Here is a 20,897-nt window from a genome sequence, read left to right on the forward strand (position 1 = left end):
TATCAGCATTCTATTGGAACAGAACAATATCCCATCGCCGTTTTCAGCAATTGGATATTGTTAGATAGGGAGCCGGTCGGCCGAGCGGACAGGACGCTGGACTTGTGATCCTGTGGACCTGGGTTCGATCCCAGGCGCCGGCGAGAAACAATGGGCAGAGTTTCTTTCACCCTATGCCCCTGTTACCTAGCAGTAAAATAGGTACCTGGGTGTTAGTCAGCTGTCACGGGCTGCTTCCTGGGGGTGGAGGCCTGGTCGAGGACCGGGCTGCGGGGACACTAAAAGCCCCGAAATCATCTCAAGATAACCTCAAGATAACCTGTTAAACTGCAGCGGGGTTTGGGCAAAATGTGACCCATCGCTGTTTTCACCAATTGGCATATATATATTTTCGATATAAAAAGTCGTAATTTCAAACCAACCCGTCTTCAACTCAAGTCCATTACATCCAGCGGTCGACCCCTCAGACGCATTAATAAATTTTTACATGCTGTTCATTCAAAACATGGAATTTTCTCAAATTAATATTATAATAGCATATTTTGCATATATAGGCATAGGTTAGGTTAGGTGTTTAGCTTCTGTTGGCGATTATTTGTAGTACGTGGGTGAAGCATTTGCAGCGTTGTGGTTCGAACAAAATTCGTCAGTGAAGAACTTGTTCCAGAAGTGTTCGAACGAAATTAGTTGAGTCGTGTGCGGACCGTTTTTCATTAATAAACGTTCATAAACATTTATAAAATGTGACCAGTTGCACTAACATCGTAAATAATAAAAGTTTTGAAAGAGTGATTAAAATCCAATTTCTAGTTTTACGGCAAATAATGAACTACACAACCCAGGATAACATGGATTTAGAGCGAGAAGATCCTGTCTGTCATGGTTACTCAACCACTATGACAAAATCACAGAAGCTTAGAAGAAAAGCAAACTGCAGATGTAGTATACACAGACTTTGCAAAGGCATTCGACAAATGTGATCATGGAATGATTGCACACAAAATGAGGTCAATGAGAATAACTGGTAAATTAGGACGCTGGATACTCAATTTCCTGTCGAACTGAATACAAAGAGTAACAGTCAATGAAATAAAATCGAGCCCAAGCACCGTATAAGCTCTGTACCTCAAGGTACAGTCCTTGCACCACTGCTTTTCCTTATTCTCATATTAGATATAGACAAAAATACAAGTCACAGCTTCGTGTCGCCCTTTGCAGATGACACTAAAATCAGCATGAAAATTACCTCTGCGGAAGACATGGAAAAATTACAAGCAGATATCAACAAAGTTTTCGATTATGCAGCAGAAAATAACATGTTTAACAGTGATAAATTCCAGGTACTCAGGTACGGCAAAAATAAGGATCGGAAACATAATACAGGGTACAAAACAATCAAATCTGCAAATAGTAGGAAAACAGCATGTCAAGGATCTGGGAATAATGATGTCCGCGATGAACTAACGTTTAGGGATCATATCCAAGTAAATATTGCGACAGCCAGAAAAATGATACAATGGATTACGAGAACTTTCAAATCCAGGGATCCCATCACAATGGTTGTACTCTTCAAGTCACTTGTGTTGTCCCGTTTTGAGTACTGCTCCGTACTCGCTTCCCTCTTCAGAGCAGGAGAGATTGCTGAAATAGAGGGAACACAGCGAACATATACGGCACGCATAGACGCGATAAAGCACCTAAATTATTGGGATCGTCTCGAAGTTCTCCAAATGTACTCTCTAGAAAGGAGACGAGAGAGAGATACAAAATAATATACACATGGAAAATACTAGCGGGCCAGGTCTCAAATCTGCACAGTAAAATAACAACATACTGGAATGAACGATATGGAAGAAAATGCAGAATAGAACCAGTGAAGAGCAGAGGTGCCATAGGCACAATCAGAGAACACTATATAAACATCAAAGGTCCACGGTAGTTCAACGTCCTCCCAGCGACTATAAAAAATATTGATCCATCGCCGTTTTCATTAATTGCAATATTTTCGGTATAACAAGTCCTAATTTGCACTTCCAAATAGGTGCAGTGAGCCAGATTTCGGCTCAAAAATAACGCTCATGAGTCAGATTTCCGATATATCCAATATTTTGAAAACTGCAGGGGGGTTTGGCCAAAATATGACCCACCGCCGTTTTCAGTAATTGGCATATTTTCGGTATAAAAAGTCGTAATTTGAAACTGAAAATAGGTGCAAAGAGTCAGAAATCGGCTCAAAAATCAAGCTCAGGAGTCAAATTTCTGACATTTCAGATATTTTGAAAACTGCAGGGAGGTTTGGGCAAAATGTGACCCATCGCCGTTTTCAGTAATTGGCATATTTTCGGTATAAAAAGTCGTAATTTGTAACTGAAAATAGGTTCAGAGAGTTAGAAATCGGCTCAAAAATCACGCTCAGGAATCAAATTTCTGACATTTCAGATATTTTGACAGCTGCAGGGGGGTTTGGGCAAATTGTGACCCATTCCCGTTTTCAGTAATTGGCATATTTTCGTTATAAAAGTTCGTTATTTGAAACTGAAAATAGGTGCAGAGAGTCCGGATTCGGCTCAAAAATCACGCTCAGGAGTCAAATTTCTGACATTTCAGATATTTTGACAGCTGCAGGGGGGTTTGGGCAAATTGTGACCCATTCCCGTTTTCAGTAATTGGCATATTTTCGTTATAAAAGTTCGTTATTTGAAACTGAAAATAGGTGCAGAGAGTCCGGATTCGGCTCAAAAATCACGCTCAGGAGTCAAATTTCTGACATTTCAGATATTTTGAAAACTGCAGGGGGGGGGGGGTGCAAAATATAACCCATCGCCGTTTTCAGTAATTGGGGTATTTTCGTTATAAAAGTTCGTTATTTGAAACTGAAAATAGGTGCAGAGAGTCCGGATTCGGCTCAAAAATCACGCTCAGGAGTCAAATTTCTGACATTTCAGATATTTTGAAAATTGCAGGGGGGGGGGGCAAAATATAACCCATCGCCGTTTTCAGTAATTGGGGTATTTTCGGTATAAAAAGTCGTAATTTGAACTGAAAATAAGTGCAGAGAGGAAGAATTCGGCTCAAAAAACACGCTCAGGAGTCAAATTTCCGACATTTCAGATATTTTGAAAATTGCCGGGGGGGGGGGGGGGGGCAAAATATGACCCATCGCAGTTTTCACTAAATGGCTAAACGTTATATTTTCGGTATAAAAAATCGTAATTTGAAACTGAAAATAGATGCAGAGAGTCAGAAATCGGCTCAAAAATCACGCTCAGGAGTCAAATTTCTGACATTTCAGATATTTTGACAATTGCAGGGGGTTTGGGCAAAATATGGCCCATCGCCGTTTTCAGTAATTGGCATATTTTCTGTATAAAAAGTAGTAAGTTGAAAATGAAAATAGGTGCAGAGAGTCAGAATTCGGCTCAAAAATCACGCTCAGGAGTCAAATTTCCGACATTTCAGATATTTTGACAACTGCTGGGGGATTTGGGCTAAATATAACCCATCGCCGTTTTCAGTAATTGGCATATTTTCGGTTTAACAAGTCGTAATTTCAAACTGATTGGGCGCATTTCCTATGACCTAATGCAGCTGTTCACCTAATAGTAAGTAGGTGCTCAGGAGTTAATCAGCTTGTTGTGGGTTGTATCCTGTGTGGGGTCAGTAATATAAATTTTTTTTGTTGGTGGGGGGGGGGGGGGAGGATATGGGGTCCCCCATTAAAGTCTAACGTGTATGAATACACACTGCCTTCCTGTCCCCAACAAAATTAAGTACTTTTATTATTGTAATTATTGTATTATATTATTATATATTATTCATTTCATATTATTATATTACATTATTATATGTTATTAATTTTATATTTTTATATTATATTATTATTATATACATTTTCTTTTGTTTAATAAACCTTGAAACCGCCTACCTGCCGAGGCGTTAAATACAAGACATTACTTCACTTCAGAATCCCACTGGAAAAACCCTCAGAAGCAATAATAAGCCGACGGCTTCCTGTCACCGTTGAGGTTACCAGATATATATTTTCGAGAGTTCTTACATTCTTGTACAGCTACCGCATAGCGTTTCGGGCAGGTACTTAATCCTAATATTCCCCGGAATACGACCCGCCATGCCCATCCTGTGGGTGGTAGTGGACCCCATGCCCATCCTGTGGGTGGTAGTGGACCCCATGCCCATCCTGTGGGTGGTAGTGGACCCCATCCTGTGGGTGGTAGTGGACCCCATGCCCATCCTGTGGGTGGTAGTGGACCCCATGCCCATCCTGTGGGTGGTAGTGGACCCCATGCCCATCCTGTGGGTGGTAGTGGACCCCATGCCCATCCTGTGGGTGGTAGTGGACCCAATACCCATCCTGTGGGTGGTAGTGGACCCCATACCCATCCTGTGGGTGGTAGTGGACCCCATGCCCATCCTGTGGGTGGTAATGGACCCAATACCCATCCTGTGGGTGGTAGTGGACCCCATACCCATCCTGTGGGTGGTAATGGATCCCATACCCATCCTGTGGGTAGTAGTGGATCCCATACCCATCCTGTGGGTAGTAGTGGATCCCGTACCCATCCTGTGGGTGGTAGTGGACCCCATACCCATCCTGTGGGCGGAAGTGGACCCCATTCCCATCCTGTTGGCGGTAGTGGACCTCATATGCATCCTGTGGGTGGTAATGGACCCCATACCAATCCTGTGAGCGGTAGTGGACTCCATAACCATCCTGCGGGTGGTAGTGGACTCCATAACCATCCTGCGGGTGGTAGTGGACCTCACTACGAATCCTAAGCGCTGTCCACTCAGCCGTCAGACCCTGGCCCCCCACTAGCATTAAATAGGTTCCCAGAAGTTAGCTTGTTGTGGGGCTGCATCCTGGGGAGGGTCAGTAATTTTTTTTTTTTTTTTTTTTTTTTGAGATATATACAAGAGTTGTTACATTCTTGTACAGCCACTAGTACGCGTAGCGTTTCGGGCAGGTCCCTGGAATACGATCCCCTGCCGCGAAGAATCGTTTAAACCCTGGGGGAGGACCTCGCTATGAACCTAACATGTACTGAGTTTTTACACTGGCTGCCTGTCCCCCGACACTATGAATTAAGAGAATACACCAATCTAATAGTAATAATAGAATAATAATAGAATAATTCTCTAATAATAATTCTCTAATAATAGAATAATTCTCTAATAATAGAACATCCTCTTTAGTCTCCCCATCATACTCACCAGCCACGTACTCTATCGCAGAAAATACCCAAGAAAATGGTCACTCTTAATCCCATACTAACATAAATTCAGAAAGCTATTTCTCCCACCATATTCCCAACAAATTCACTCGCTTGATTGATGAAGATTAACCACCACCACCACCATCACTACCACCACTACCGTCAACATCTTTACTACCACCACCACCTATGTGGTGCCATAGGCACAATCAGAAAACACTGTATGAACATCAGAGGTCTGCGGCTGTTCAACACCCTCCCAGCAAGCATAAGAAATATTGCCGGAACAACCGTGGACATCTTCAAGAGGAAACTAGATTGTTTCCTCCAAGGAGTGCCGGACCAACCGGGTTGTGGTGGGTATGTGGGCCTGCGGGCCGCTCCAAGCAACAGCCTGGTGGACCAAACTCTCACAAGTCAAGCCTGGCCTCGGGCCGGGCTTGGGCAGTAGAACAACTCCCAGAACCCCATCAACCAGGTATCAACCAGGTAACCAACATCAACATATCAGAGAGGTTATGATAACTACGTACAAGATCTTAAGGGGACAAGATAAAGTGGATATAGGAAGCCTATTTAAATGATAAAGAAGTAGGACAAGGGGACATGGGTGGAATCCAGACATAACTGAGTCCAAGAGGTGAGGAAGCCCTCGTTCCCTGTACTGATGGTTAGTAAGTAGAATGCAATGAAGGAAGAGGTTGTTGAAGCCAATCCCATCAACAAATATTAGAAAAACGTTAATAATGAGATAGGTAATTAGCATGACAGGTACGAATGAGTAGGAGGGAAGGTATGAAGAGCTAGAGCTCAATTCCCCGGTAATCACTGATAGGTAAGCACTACCACCATCTTTCATCACTATCACTATATTTATACATGTAATGCAATGTGAAAAATTGATAAATTCAGAGACACCAACACAATCAATGGTGTCTAAGAAATGGGTAATACTTCATTCATGATGATGTACTGCCAGGAATCTTAGCGAAGTATCCAAAATTTGCTTACTGTAGGTGCAGCTGCCGCCCAGTTGGGTGGGTGTGGAGCACATGACTGTAAAGCTGCCGCCCAGTTGGGTGGGTGTGGAGCACATGACTGTAAAGCTGCCGCCCAGTTGGGTGGGTGTGGAGTACATGACTGTAAAGCTGCCGCCCAGTTGGGTGGGTGTGGAGTACATGACTGTAAAGCTGCCGCCCAGTTGGGTGGGTGTGGAGTACATGGCTGTAAAGCTGCCGCCCAGTTGGGTGGGTGTGGAGCGCATGACTGTAAAGCTGCCGCCCAGTTGGGTGGGTGTGGAGTACATGACTGTAAAGCTGCCGCCCAGTTGGGTGGGTGTGGAGCGCATGACTGTAAAGCTGCCGCCCAGTTGGGTGGGTGTGGAGCACATGACTGTAAAGCTGCCGCCCAGTTGGGTGGGTGTGGAGCACATGACTGTAAAGCTGCCGCCCAGTTGGGTGGGTGTGGAGCACATGACTGTAAAGCTGCCGCCCAGTTGGGTGGGTGTGGAGCGCATGACTGTAAAGCTGCCGCCCAGTTGGGTGGGTGTGGAGTACATGACTGTAAAGCTGCCGCCCAGTTGGGTGGGTGTGGAGCGCATGGCTGTAAAGCTGCCGCCCAGTTGGGTGGGTGTGGAGCAAGACTAGTAACTGTGTGACTCACTATAAATGTAAAGTGCCTTGTATAGTGACTGTTGTGAGCCTCTTGTTGAATAATTTCTGATATGTATAATGGTAGCTTTATTAATATATATAACTGCTGTCTTCACAACTGTGCATCACTTTTATGTGCTTTTTACACAAATTCTTTAAATACAAATTTGAATTTGAAGATATAAATTACTACATTTAATATCAAATTATTGTTAGGTTAGAATTGTTTAAATTAGGTTAGCTTCGGATAAATTAGGTAACGTATGAATAGATAATATTAAGTTAGGTTCGGTTCGATTAGGTTACGTTAGAAGAGATGTGTGTTCAAAGAGTATCAATGACGTAGAAAGGTACATCATTTTTCTCCAGATTTTAGACCCTACTCAGTTTAACTCACTTCGCGTTTTTTCCAGTCCACGTTTTCTATGAGTGGTATTTACCAGCGCACGAACAATACAACACGGGCTGCTGATCGCACTCCAACACTGGTTAATGCGTTCCAAATTAATGGCGTCATTAGGAGACGGGATTAGCCGGAATATTCATTAGAGTAGTGCAAGGAGGCGCAGAGCCGGGTAAAAGCCTGTAAATGAGTTGTAAACATTGGAGTTGAGAGCGGCTGTAAATCATTTTCTATGACTTCTCGGTTGAGGGGTCGTGGAGGGTGTGGGGATCGTGGAGGGTGTGGAGGGTGTGGGGGTCATGGGTGTGGGGGGGGTCGTGGAGGGTGTGGGGGTCATGGGTGTGGGGGGGTCGTGGGGGGGGGGTCGTGGGTGTAGGGGTGGAGGGTGACTATAGACAGGGGCTACGTGCTCTCTGGAAAACAAACTAAAGACAGAGACGGAGTTAGGCTACAGCCAATCCCAACACGGGATATTTCACCGTTAACGCAGAACAACAATGTGACTAGACTGACCAGCGCGTAGTTATGTCACCCCGCTAATCCTTTTGACCTCTCAGGGTCGTTAGAGAGAAAACAGAAGCAACATTTGCAATCAAAACTCCACTTCGAGTAAAAACATTTCGTCTGTGTTGTGTAAACACACTTATAAACACTTGTACATTAGATTCTGACCTTAAAAGTGGTTTAAAGTTGACCTTATTTCAGTGTGTTCTACACTGTTGACTACCTATATAAGGAACGAGTATTTCTGACCTTTCTTAGACTCATTTGCGTTTCCAGCTTCCACATACGTTCTTCTGTCCGTCTTTGTCTCAATTTAAAGATGCCTTTCTTGTCCACCTTGTTTATTCCCATTAGTATCTTGTATGTTTTGATCATATCCACCCTATATCTTTCCTCCTCTAGGGCTGTGGGGTCTGGTTCCATTAACTTCTTACCTCTGGCACCAATCTTGTTGCATACTATATATCTATAATGTTGACCAGACCACACACTAGAAAGTGAAGGGACGACTACGTTTCGGTCCGTCCAGGACCATTCTCAAGTCCTAGACCAGTCTCAAGGGACTTGAGAATGGTCCAGGACGGACCGAAACGTCGTCGTCCCTTCACCTTCTAGTGTGTGTGGTCTGGTCAACATACTTCAGCCACGTTATTGTGACTCCTCGCCTGTATATCTATAATGTTCAGTTTTGGTTTGATGCCACACACGGTGTGGGGTTACAGTCCGGTGCTGCACATTCCAATATTGGTCTAACGACGGTTGTGTAGATTGTCTTGTTTAGAGCCTCCGGTTTAGGTTTCTAAACGACATTTTAATCTTTGCCAGCGTCCCATATGGAGCTTTATGTTACCCTGTTTATGTATGCCTCGGGTGGTTGGTGGTTAATGGTGGTTAATGGTGGTTAATGGTTGTTATTGTGGTGATGGTGGTCATGGTGACAGACACAAGGGAAGAGTACATACAAGGATGATGATTGACAGAAAGGGAATGGGCCCTCCCTGTCAACAATACGGGAACAAACAGCTTGACAAGTGGGGTAATAAATTCATATTTCTTGACAGATAATGGCGATGGTAAGGACCGGTAGGACAGTTGACAGATGAGGATGATTGACAGGGGTGACAGAGTGGAGGACTGACAATCTTAGCGTGATTTTGGCCATTGTTAAGAAACACAAAATAATATTAATAATATATTTAGGCTCGTAGTGGATATCTACGAAGAGAGAGAGAGAGAGAGAGAGAGAGAGAGAGAGAGAGAGAGAGAGAGAGAGAGAGAGAGAGAGAGAGAGAGAGAGAGAGAGAGAGAGAGAGAGAGAGAGAGAGAGAGAGAGAGAGAGAGAGAGAAGATAAGGAGGGGATTCAACAATAAGGAACCTTAACATTAAGCATAAAGGAGAATAATATGACATTGAAAAGAGCAGCAATGACGAACCACAAGAATGTAAACATTGTGATGATGGCGGGAACCAGGCGACCCACAGGAGAGAAAATAGCCACGTCTCTACACACACACTTATATATGGTACTAAGACCAGCGGGTGTTAGGGAAATACAACACCTGCTTCTATTGACCCACACACACACACACACACACACACACACACACACACACACACACACACACACACACACACACACACACACACACACACACACACACACACACACACACACGCACACACACACACACACACACACACACACACACACACACACACACACACACACACACACATACACACACACACACACACACACACACACACACACACACACACACACACACACACACACACACACACACACACACACACACACACACACACTCACACACTCACACATACAGGGCTCAGGAATCTGTACACCAGTTGATTGACGGTTGAGAGGCGGGACCAAAGAGCCAGAGCTCAACCCCCGCAAACACAACTAGGTGAGAACACATTTATAAACAAAATACTGTTACTTCAGCTTATACAGCTACTATGAAGATAGTAGATAGATAGATGATAGATCACCCACTAGTATCTACTAGTAATTAGTAATGGTGTTGATGATAGTCAATATGGCAGAGAGCTGCATCACGTGTAGTGTCAACACAAGGGCAAACATTTATTGTTTTTGAACAGAGAAACAAACACTCACAGCTGACGGATACACACCAACACTCACAGCTGACGGATACACACCAACACTCACAGCTGACGGATACACACCAACACTCACAGCTGACGGATACACACCAACACTCACAGCTGACGGATACACACCAACACTCACAGCTGACGGATACACAGCAACAATCACAGCTGACGGATACACACCAACAATCACAGCTGACGGATACACAGCAACAATCACAGCTGACGGATACACAGCAACAATCACAGCTGACGGATACACACCAACAATGACAGCTGACGGATACACACCAACAATGACAGCTGACAAAGACATAAATAAGGAACATTCAACTTGTTATATAATTCTCAATTGACGATGAATACCTGTGTGACTCATGTCTTACATGATAGTACATATAGCGACTGTCTGAAGCATAGGCTCACTCTGGACCCCCGAAAGACCACACATTGTGTACTGATGGTAATGTAAAAAAAATGGCAGAAAACGAGGCAATATCTTAGGCCTAGAGCAGTAGGCTTATGATTGCATATAACAGGTCTATTGTACACAATCTAGTTTGTCCACTATGGCTCTCGATTCCCTCGATGGGGGGGGGGGACAAGTGAGGGAGGGGGGAGGGGGCTTGTCAATGGGGAGGGGTGACTGGCAGGGGGAAGGGAAGGGAAGGGAAGGGGGGGGGGAGAGTATTGTTATGCATTGGGTACAGTGGATGGCTACAGCAAGGATCCTCAGATCCTCCCCCAGGGGGTGGGGGATCAAGGATCCCCCACCCTCGGAGGCAAAATGATTGACATATAATGATTATCCTGCCCCCCCCCCCTTCCCCCCCCCTTCACGCCTTCTTCCAAACACCCCCCCCCTCACCTCCTCCAGCTCCGCCCACAACTTAAACTGTAAGATGGAATAAAGGGGGGGGGGGGGGGGTTGGGGGTTGGGGGTTGAGAGGTTGAGGGGTTGAGGGGTTGGGGTGGGGGTAGAGAGATGTCAGTCGCAATTCATTGTCTGTTTTTCGTGTCTAGGGCTTGTTTATTAAAGTAAATGTTTCAATTCTTTTCGTGACGTCTTAGGTAAGAAATCGAGTGTACACATACACGATATATATATATATATATATATATATATATATATATATATATATATATATATATATATATATATATATATATATATGTATATATATATATATATATATATATATATATATATATATATATATATATATATATATATATATAAGCCTATACTTGCATAAACCACAAGTGAAGATAAACAATCTTTGGACAACACCCACCAGTGGGACTCGAACCCAGAAAGCACAACTACCTTCCAGTAGCTGGCATAACTAGTATGCTTTAACCCACTACGCCATCAGACCTTACAAAAGAAGTAGATAGTTCGAGATATATATATCTCAAACATCTCTACCTCCCGAAGGCACCAGATGAGTGAGGGGTCAGTCTGCAATTTTCGTCAAGCCACTGTCAATGTGAGAGAACTCACATTGACGAAAATTGCAGACTGACCCCTCACTCATCTGGTGCCTTCGGGAGGTAGAGATGTTTGAGATATATATATCTCGAACTATCTACTTCTTTTGTAAGGTCTGATGGTGTAGTGGGTTAAAGCATACTAGTTATGCCTGCTACTGGAAGGTAGTTGTGCTTTCTGGGTTCGAGTCCCACTGGTGGGTGTTGTCCAAAGATTGTTTATATATATATATATATATAGCCCCACAACAGTTGCTTACCTCCAGGGCGATACGTGAACATAGAGATTAGGTGACAATCAGATAGAATAATGTTCTTGATCTTGATCGATAATGTTCACAATCGACTTGAGAATGGTCCAGGACGGACCGAAACGTCGTCGTCGTCCCTTCACCTTCTAGTGTGTGGTCTGTTCAACATACTTCAGTCACGTTATTGTGACTCCTCGTCTGCGAGTGGTACATACTCAAGATGGAAGCGAACTTGTGTTTCAATTGTTCAAATTTTGCAACCCTTTGCTGTTGAGAAGGCATGAAATGGGTCTTAGCACTGCAAGTTTCTTGGCTGCCTTACTTACGAGGTTCAACACGTGATTCTTCGATGTTTTTGGAGTCAAACTTCAAATTCAAAATGTCAGCTTCATTGAGCACTATAGTTCTGCCACCCATACATGTGTCCGTCCCATATGTATTGTCATGACGCGGACACATGATCCGTGTAGCTATGATCATCGTCTGTGTCTCTCTCTCGTCAATGTAACCTGCCATCTTCACAATCTCAGAGGCCAGATTCACGAAGTAGTTGCGCAAGCACTTACGAACGTGTGCATCTTTATTCAATCTTTGGCGACTTTGTTTACAATTATTAAAGAGTTAATGAGTTCCGAAGCACCAGGAGGCTGTTTACAACAATGACAACCGTTGATTGGCAAGTTTTCATGCTCGTAAACTGTTTAACATATGTAACCAAAGCCGTCAAAGATTGAGGAAAGATGTACACGTTCGTAAGTGCTTGCGTAATTGCTTCGTGAATCTGGCTCCAGGTTCGTAAGTGCTTGCGTAACTGCTTCGTGAATCTGGCCCCAGGTTCGTAAGTGCTTGCGTAGCTGCTTCGTGAATCTGGCCCCAGGTTCGTAAGTGCTTGCGTAACTGCTTCATGAATCTGGCCCCAGGTTCGTAAGTGCTTGCGTAACTGCTTCGTGAATCTGGCCCCAGGTTCGTAAGTGCTTGTGTAACTGCTTCGTGAATCTGGCCACTGGCATGAGACCAGTGCCACTGACATGAAAGAAAGGGGGGGAAAGTAGGATATGGGAGGGGAAGGAGAGGGAGGGGAAGGGAGAGAACGACGGAGGGAGAGAGTAAGGGAAGGGGGGAGGGAGAGAGGAGCCTGGGGATCCTATCAAAGTCCGGGGCAGAGCCTCGTTAGCTCAACTTTTCTGGTAAGTTTGGCTTGCCGGCCGTGAAGGAAAGTCTGGCAGCGGGAGAGCCAAGAACGCTGCTGAATTCGACAGAGTTTCCAAGACTCGACTCTTCCTCAGAGATCCAAATTGACCAGATTTTCGATCTCATAGTTTTTTTTAGATCCCCAAATCACCGTCGACAGTGGCTGATAGACAGCTTCGCTCGATAGAGGGACGAGTGGCTCGACAAGGTCGCTGAAGAAGGACTCACCGAAAGAGTCTGTATTTGTAATTTCTTTTAGCATGTATCTCAGCCGTCTTCAGATTACATTAATTGTTGTCCATATTTATTTGGAGGAGGAGAAGGAGAAGGAGGAGGAGGAGGAGGGAGAGGGGAAAATGGAGGGGAAGGAGGAGGGCAGGAGTCGGAAGGGGCAGCAAGAGGAGGAAGAATTGAAGAAGCAAAAGGAAAAGGAGCGTTCAGAGAAGGTTGTTTAAGGAGGAGGAAAAGGAGGGGGAGGGGGGGGGGGGGGAGGAGAAGGGGGAAGGGGGAGGAGGAAAGGGTAAGTTTCTCTCCTTACCCCTCCCCCCCCCCCCCCGCCCCCTCCTACCCCCCCATCCCCACCCCCCGTCCCATCGAGCGGGAAGTTGCTAAGTGTCTCTTTCTCACTCCAACAAAGTTAACACGACGTTAGAGTCGGACGCGCAGCCAGGAAATTGGTTCTTTGTCCAGCACCGGGTCTTGCTGGAACTGGTCTGTCCGCTCCTCGCGTCCTCAGTGGCCGCTTTTCCCCCTATTTTTGTCCGGTCATGACATTTCTGGAGGCAATTTTGTCCAGTATGTTTTTTTATCAGTATGCCTCGTCTGGTACAGGCGAAAGTGAAGGTTGTTCTGTCCAGTGTAATCAATAGGCTAAGGCGTAATATCACAACACTTGCTGAAGCAGTCCGTCCTCTCTAGTTGCCACAACGGACAGGATATGATGTTCTAAAAACAACCGAACCACACCTAACCCAAGCAACCCGTTTTCGCACTTTCTTACAGTCAATATTGACTTATTAAATAAGTGCATATGTGACATACTAATTTATTGTGAATATTTTAGTTTACCTTGAAAAGCTTCATAGAAAACACCGACCTTACCTAGGTTAAGTAATAATTGTAATTACGAAGCAATAAGATGCTTATCTTAACATGCTAAAAAGGTTAGGTAAGGTCGGTGTTTTCTATGAAGCTTTTCAACGTAAACTAAAATATTCACAATAAATTAGTATGTCACATATGCACTTATTTAATAAGTCAATATTGACTGTAAGAAAGTGCGAGAACGGGTTGCTAACCCAAGGGAGCGACCCCGCGTAAAGAAAACGGGAATGTTTGTATGTCGCGCTGTGATTTGTAATACCAGTACATCATATATCGTCCGTTGGGGATTTTGAGGTCAAAGTCCGATGTATTATTAGAGAAGACAGGTTGACTGAAAGAGGCTGCAGATGACCTTTGTGTTCTGTTAGTTAAAATCAATAAAACTTTCTCTTTATTTTTTAAAAATAAAGAAGACAGGAAGCACCAAATTCTAGATCAGTATTACCTCAATATTATAAAAAAAAACGGGAAGAAGACAGGAAGCACCAACTTCTTCATTCATCAGTGTCACTGACAAATGTCTCACTCAAAGTGCTGGAGAAAGTAATCAGATTAAGAATAATGGAACATCTGACAAGGATAAACCTTGTGTTTATAGGCAACACGGACCTAAATGTAAACAAATAATTCCTTGCAAACTTGAGTTTGTCAGGAAATGTCAGGAAAATGAAGATTGGGTAGCTATCCAGATGGGTAATTTTTTTTTTAATTCTGTTCCATAGGGAACGAGATGGAGAAGCAGGCTGGGATAAAAAGATATCTATAGTATCTTCATTTTATATATTATATAGATGTGGTATCTCTCTCTCGTCTCCTTTCTACAGAGTATACAGTTTGAGAACTGTGAGACGGTCCCAGTAATTTATCTAGCTTTATTTTGTCTTTAAATGTTCTCTGTAATTCCTTCTTTTTCATAAATATTCCTACCACGTCTTCACCACCACTACCACCACCACCACCACCACCACCACCACCACCACCACCACCACCACCACCACCACCACCAGTATCATCACCACCACCACCACCATCACCACCACCACCACCACCACCACCATCACCACCACCACCACCACCACTACCACCATCACCACCACCACCACCACCATCACTACCACCATCACCACCACCACCACCATCACCACCACTACCACCATCACCACCACCACCACCATCACCACCACCATCACCACCATCACTCCCCTTCTCCCTTCGCATTTAAATTGGTTAATTAAATTGTAAAAAAGGAACTTAATCTATCGTTAAAAAATGAACAATTATGTTGTCAGGAACACTGCAAGGGTAAGTCAGGAAGACTGAGGGTGAGTCAGGAACACTGAGAGTGAGTCAGGAACACTGAGGGTGAGTCAGGAAGACTGAGGGTGAGTCAGGAAGACTGAGAGTGAGTCAGGAAGACTGAGGGTGAGTCAGGAAGACTGAGGGTGAGTCAGGAACACTGAGAGTGAGTCAGGAACACTGAGGGTGAGTCAGGAACACTGAGGGTGAGTCAGGAAGACTGAGGGTGAGTCAGGAAGACTGAGGGTGAGTCAGGAACACTGAGAGTGAGTCAGGAACACTGTGGGTGAGTCAGGAACACTGAGGGTGAGTCAGGAAGACTGAGGGTGAGTCAGGAACACTGAGGGTGAGTCAGGAAGACTGAGGGTGAGTCAGGAAGACTGAGGGTGAGTCAGGAACACTGAGAGTGAGTCAGGAACACTGAGGGTGAGTCAGGAACACTGAGGGTGAGTCAGGAACACTGTGGGTGAGTCAGGAACACTGAGGGTGAGTCAGGAACACTGAGAGTGAGTCAGGAACACTGAGGGTGAGTCAGGAACGCTGAGGGTGAGTCAGGAACACTGAGAGTGAGTCAGGAACACTGAGGGTGAGTCAGGAAGACTGAGGGTGAGTCAGGAACACTGAGAGTGAGTCAGGAACACTGAGGGTGAGTCAGGAACACTGAGGGTGAGTCAGGAACACTGTGGGTGAGTCAGGAACACTGAGGGTGAGTCAGGAACACTGAGAGTGAGTCAGGAACACTGAGGGTGAGTCAGGAACACTGAGGGTGAGTCAGGAACACTGAGAGTGAGTCAGGAACACTGCAAGGGTGAGTCAGGAACACTGAGGATGAGTCAGGAACACTGAGGGTGAGTCAGGAACACTGAGGGTGAGTCAGGAACACTGAGGGTGAGTCAGGAACACTGAGGGTGAATCAGGAACACTGTGGATGAGTCAGGAACACTGAGGGTGAGTCAGGAACACTGAGAGTGAGTCGGGGACACTAAGGGTGAGTCAGGAACACTGAGAGTGAGTCAGGAACACTGAGAGTGAGTCAGGAACACTGAGAGTGAGTCAGGAACACTGTAAGGGTGAGTCAGGAACACTGAGGATGAGTCAGGAACACTGAGGGTGAGTCAGGAACACTGAGGGTGAGTCAGGAACACTGAGGGTGAGTCAGGAACACTGAGGGTGAGTCAGGAACACTGAGGGTGAGTCAGGAACACTGAGGGTGAGTCAGGAACACTGAGAGAGAGTCAGGAACACTGAGGGTGAGTCAGGAACACTGAGGGTGAGTCAGGAACACTGAAAGTGAGTCAGGAACACTGAGGGTGAGTCAGGAACACTGAGAGTGAGTCAGGAACACTGAGGGTGAGTCAGGAACACTGAGGGTGAGTCAGGAACACTGAGAGTGAGTCAGGAACACTGAGGGTGAGTCAGGAACACTGAGGGTGAGTCAGGAACACTGAGAGTGAGTCAGGAACACTGAGAGTGAGTCAGGAACACTGAGGGTGAGTCAGGAACACTGAGGGTGAGTAAGTAACACTGAGAGTGAGTCAGGAACACTGAGGGTGAGTCAGAAACACTGAGGGTGAGTCAGGAACACTGAGAGTGAGTCAGGAACACTGAGGGTGAGTCAGGAACACTGAGGGTGAGTCAGGAACACTGAGAGTGAGTCAGGAACACTGAGGGTGAGTCAGGAACACTGAGGGTGAGTCAGGAACACTGAGAGTGAGTCAGGAACACTGAGAGTGAGTCAGGAACACTGAGGGTAAGTCAGGAACACTGAGAGTGAGTCAGGAATACTGAGAGTGAGTCAGGAACACTGTGGGTGAGTCAGGAACACTTAGAGTGAGTCAAGAACACTGAGAGTGAGTCAGGAACACTGAGGGTGAGTCAGGAACACTGCAAGGGTGAGTCAGGAACACTGAGGGTGAGTCAGGAACACTGAGGGTGAGTCAGGAACACTGAGGGTGGGTCAAGAACACTGAGGGTGAGTCAGGAACACTGAGTGTGGGTCAAGAACACTGAGGGTGAGTCAGGAACACTGAGGGTGAGTCAGGAAGAGGAACACTGAGGGTGAACACCCTCACTGAGGGTGAGGAACACTGAGAGTGAGTCAGGAACACTGAGGGTGAGTCAGGAACACTGAGGGTGAGTCAGGAACACTGAGGGTGAGTCAGGAACACTGAGGGTAAGTCAGGAACACTGAGGGTGGGCCAGGAACACTGAGAGTGAGTCAGGAACACTGAGAGTGGGCCAGGAACACTGAGAGTGGGTCAGGAACACTGAGAGTGGGTCAGGAACACTGAGAGTGGGCCAGGAACACTGAGAGTGAGTCAGGAACACTGAGAGTGAGTCAGGAACACTGAGGGATGAGTCAAGAACACTGAGGGTGAGTCAGGAACACTGAGGGGTGAGTCAGGAACACTGAAGGTGAGTCAGGAACACTGAGGGTGAGTCAGGGACACTGAGAGTGAGTCAGGAACACTGAGGGTGAGTCAGGGACACTGAGGGTGAGTCAGGAACACTGAGAGTGAGTCAGGAACACTGAGGGTGAGTCAGGAACACTGAGGGTGAGTCAGGAAGACTGAGGGTGAGTCAGGAAGACTGAGGGTGAGTCAGGAACACTGAGAGTGAGTCAGGAACACTGTGGGTGAGTCAGGAACACTGAGGGTGAGTCAGGAAGACTGAGGGTGAGTCAGGAACACTGAGGGTGAGTCAGGAAGACTGAGGGTGAGTCAGGAAGACTGAGGGTGAGTCAGGAACACTGAGAGTGAGTCAGGAACACTGAGGGTGAGTCAGGAACACTGAGAGTGAGTCAGGAACACTGTGGGTGAGTCAGGAACACTGAGGGTGAGTCAGGAACACTGAGAGTGAGTCAGGAACACTGAGGGTGAGTCAGGAACACTGAGGGTGAGTCAGGAACACTGAGAGTGAGTCAGGAACACTGAGGGTGAGTCAGGAAGACTGAGGGTGAGTCAGGAACACTGAGAGTGAGTCAGGAACACTGAGGGTGAGTCAGGAACACTGAGGGTGAGTCAGGAACACTGTGGGTGAGTCAGGAACACTGAGGGTGAGTCAGGAACACTGAGAGTGAGTCAGGAACACTGAGGGTGAGTCAGGAACACTGAGGGTGAGTCAGGAACACTGAGAGTGAGTCAGGAACACTGCAAGGGTGAGTCAGGAACACTGAGGATGAGTCAGGAACACTGAGGGTGAGTCAGGAACACTGAGGGTGAGTCAGGAACACTGAGGGTGAGTCAGGAACACTGAGGGTGAATCAGGAACACTGTGGATGAGTCAGGAACACTGAGGGTGAGTCAGGAACACTGAGAGTGAGTCGGGGACACTAAGGGTGAGTCAGGAACACTGAGAGTGAGTCAGGAACACTGAGAGTGAGTCAGGAACACTGAGAGTGAGTCAGGAACACTGTAAGGGTGAGTCAGGAACACTGAGGATGAGTCAGGAACACTGAGGGTGAGTCAGGAACACTGAGGGTGAGTCAGGAACACTGAGGGTGAGTCAGGAACACTGAGGGTGAGTCAGGAACACTGAGGGTGAGTCAGGAACACTGAGGGTGAGTCAGGAACACTGAGAGTGAGTCAGGAACACTGAGGGTGAGTCAGGAACACTGAGGGTGAGTCAGGAACACTGAAAGTGAGTCAGGAACACTGAGGGTGAGTCAGGAACACTGAGAGTGAGTCAGGAACACTGAGGGTGAGTCAGGAACACTGAGGGTGAGTCAGGAACACTGAGAGTGAGTCAGGAACACTGAGGGTGAGTCAGGAACACTGAGGGTGAGTCAGGAACACTGAGAGTGAGTCAGGAACACTGAGAGTGAGTCAGGAACACTGAGGGTGAGTCAGGAACACTGAGGGTGAGTAAGTAACACTGAGAGTGAGTCAGGAACACTGAGGGTGAGTCAGAAACACTGAGGGTGAGTCAGGAACACTGAGAGTGAGTCAGGAACACTGAGGGTGAGTCAGGAACACTGAGGGTGAGTCAGGAACACTGAGAGTGAGTCAGGAACACTGAGGGTGAGTCAGGAACACTGAGGGTGAGTCAGGAACACTGAGAGTGAGTCAGGAACACTGAGAGTGAGTCAGGAACACTGAGGGTAAGTCAGGAACACTGAGAGTGAGTCAGGAATACTGAGAGTGAGTCAGGAACACTGTGGGTGAGTCAGGAACACTTAGAGTGAGTCAAGAACACTGAGAGTGAGTCAGGAACACTGAGGGTGAGTCAGGAACACTGCAAGGGTGAGTCAGGAACACTGAGGGTGAGTCAGGAACACTGAGGGTGAGTCAGGAACACTGAGGGTGGGTCAAGAACACTGAGGGTGAGTCAGGAACACTGAGTGTGGGTCAAGAACACTGAGGGTGAGTCAGGAACACTGAGGGTGAGTCAGGAAGAGGAACACTGAGGGTGAACACCCTCACTGAGGGTGAGGAACACTGAGAGTGAGTCAGGAACACTGAGGGTGAGTCAGGAACACTGAGGGTGAGTCAGGAACACTGAGGGTGAGTCAGGAACACTGAGGGTGAGTCAGGAACACTGAGGGTAAGTCAGGAACACTGAGGGTGGGCCAGGAACACTGAGAGTGAGTCAGGAACACTGAGAGTGGGCCAGGAACACTGAGAGTGGGTCAGGAACACTGAGAGTGGGTCAGGAACACTGAGAGTGGGCCAGGAACACTGAGAGTGAGTCAGGAACACTGAGAGTGAGTCAGGAACACTGAGGGATGAGTCAAGAACACTGAGGGTGAGTCAGGAACACTGAGGGGTGAGTCAGGAACACTGAAGGTGAGTCAGGAACACTGAGGGTGAGTCAGGGACACTGAGAGTGAGTCAGGAACACTGAGGGTGAGTCAGGGACACTGAGGGTGAGTCAGGAACACTGAGAGTGAGTCAGGGACACTGAGAGTGGGTCAGGAACACTGAGGGTGAGTCAGGAACACTGCAAGGGTGAGTCAGGAACACTGAGGGGTGAGTCAGGAACACTGCAAGGGTGAGTCAGGAACACTGAGGGTGAGTCAGGAACACTGAGGGTGAGTCAGGAACACTGAGGGTGAGTCAGGAACACTGAGGGGTGAGTCAGGAACACTGAGAGTGAGTCAGGAACACTGAGAGTGAGTCAGGAACACTGAGAGTGAGTCAGGAACACTGAGAGTGAGTCAGGAACACTGAGAGTGAGTCAGGAACACTGAGGGTGAGTCAGGAACACTGAGAGTGAGTCAGGAACACTGAGAGTGGGCCAGGAACACTGAGAGTGAGTCAGGAACACTGAGAGTGAGTCAGGAACACTGAGGGTGAGTCAGGAACACTGAGAGTGAGTCAGGAACACTGAGAGTGAGTCAGGAACACTGAGATTGAGTCAGGAACACTGAGGGTGAGTCAGGAACACTGAGAATGGGCCAGGAACACTGAGAGTGGGCCAGGAACACTGAGAGTGAGTCAGTAACACTGAGGGTGAGTCAGGAACACTGAGAGTGAGTCAGGAACACTGAGAGTGAGTCAGGAACACTGAGAGTGAGTCAGGAACACTGAGAGTGAGTCAGGAACACTGAGGGTGAGTCAGGAACACTGAGAGTGGGCCAGGAACACTGAGAGTGAGTCAGGAACACTGAGAGTGGGCCAGGAACACTGAGAG

This window comes from Procambarus clarkii, chromosome 4, assembly GCF_040958095.1.
Source record: "Procambarus clarkii isolate CNS0578487 chromosome 4, FALCON_Pclarkii_2.0, whole genome shotgun sequence".
NCBI lineage: Eukaryota > Metazoa > Arthropoda > Malacostraca > Decapoda > Cambaridae > Procambarus > Procambarus clarkii.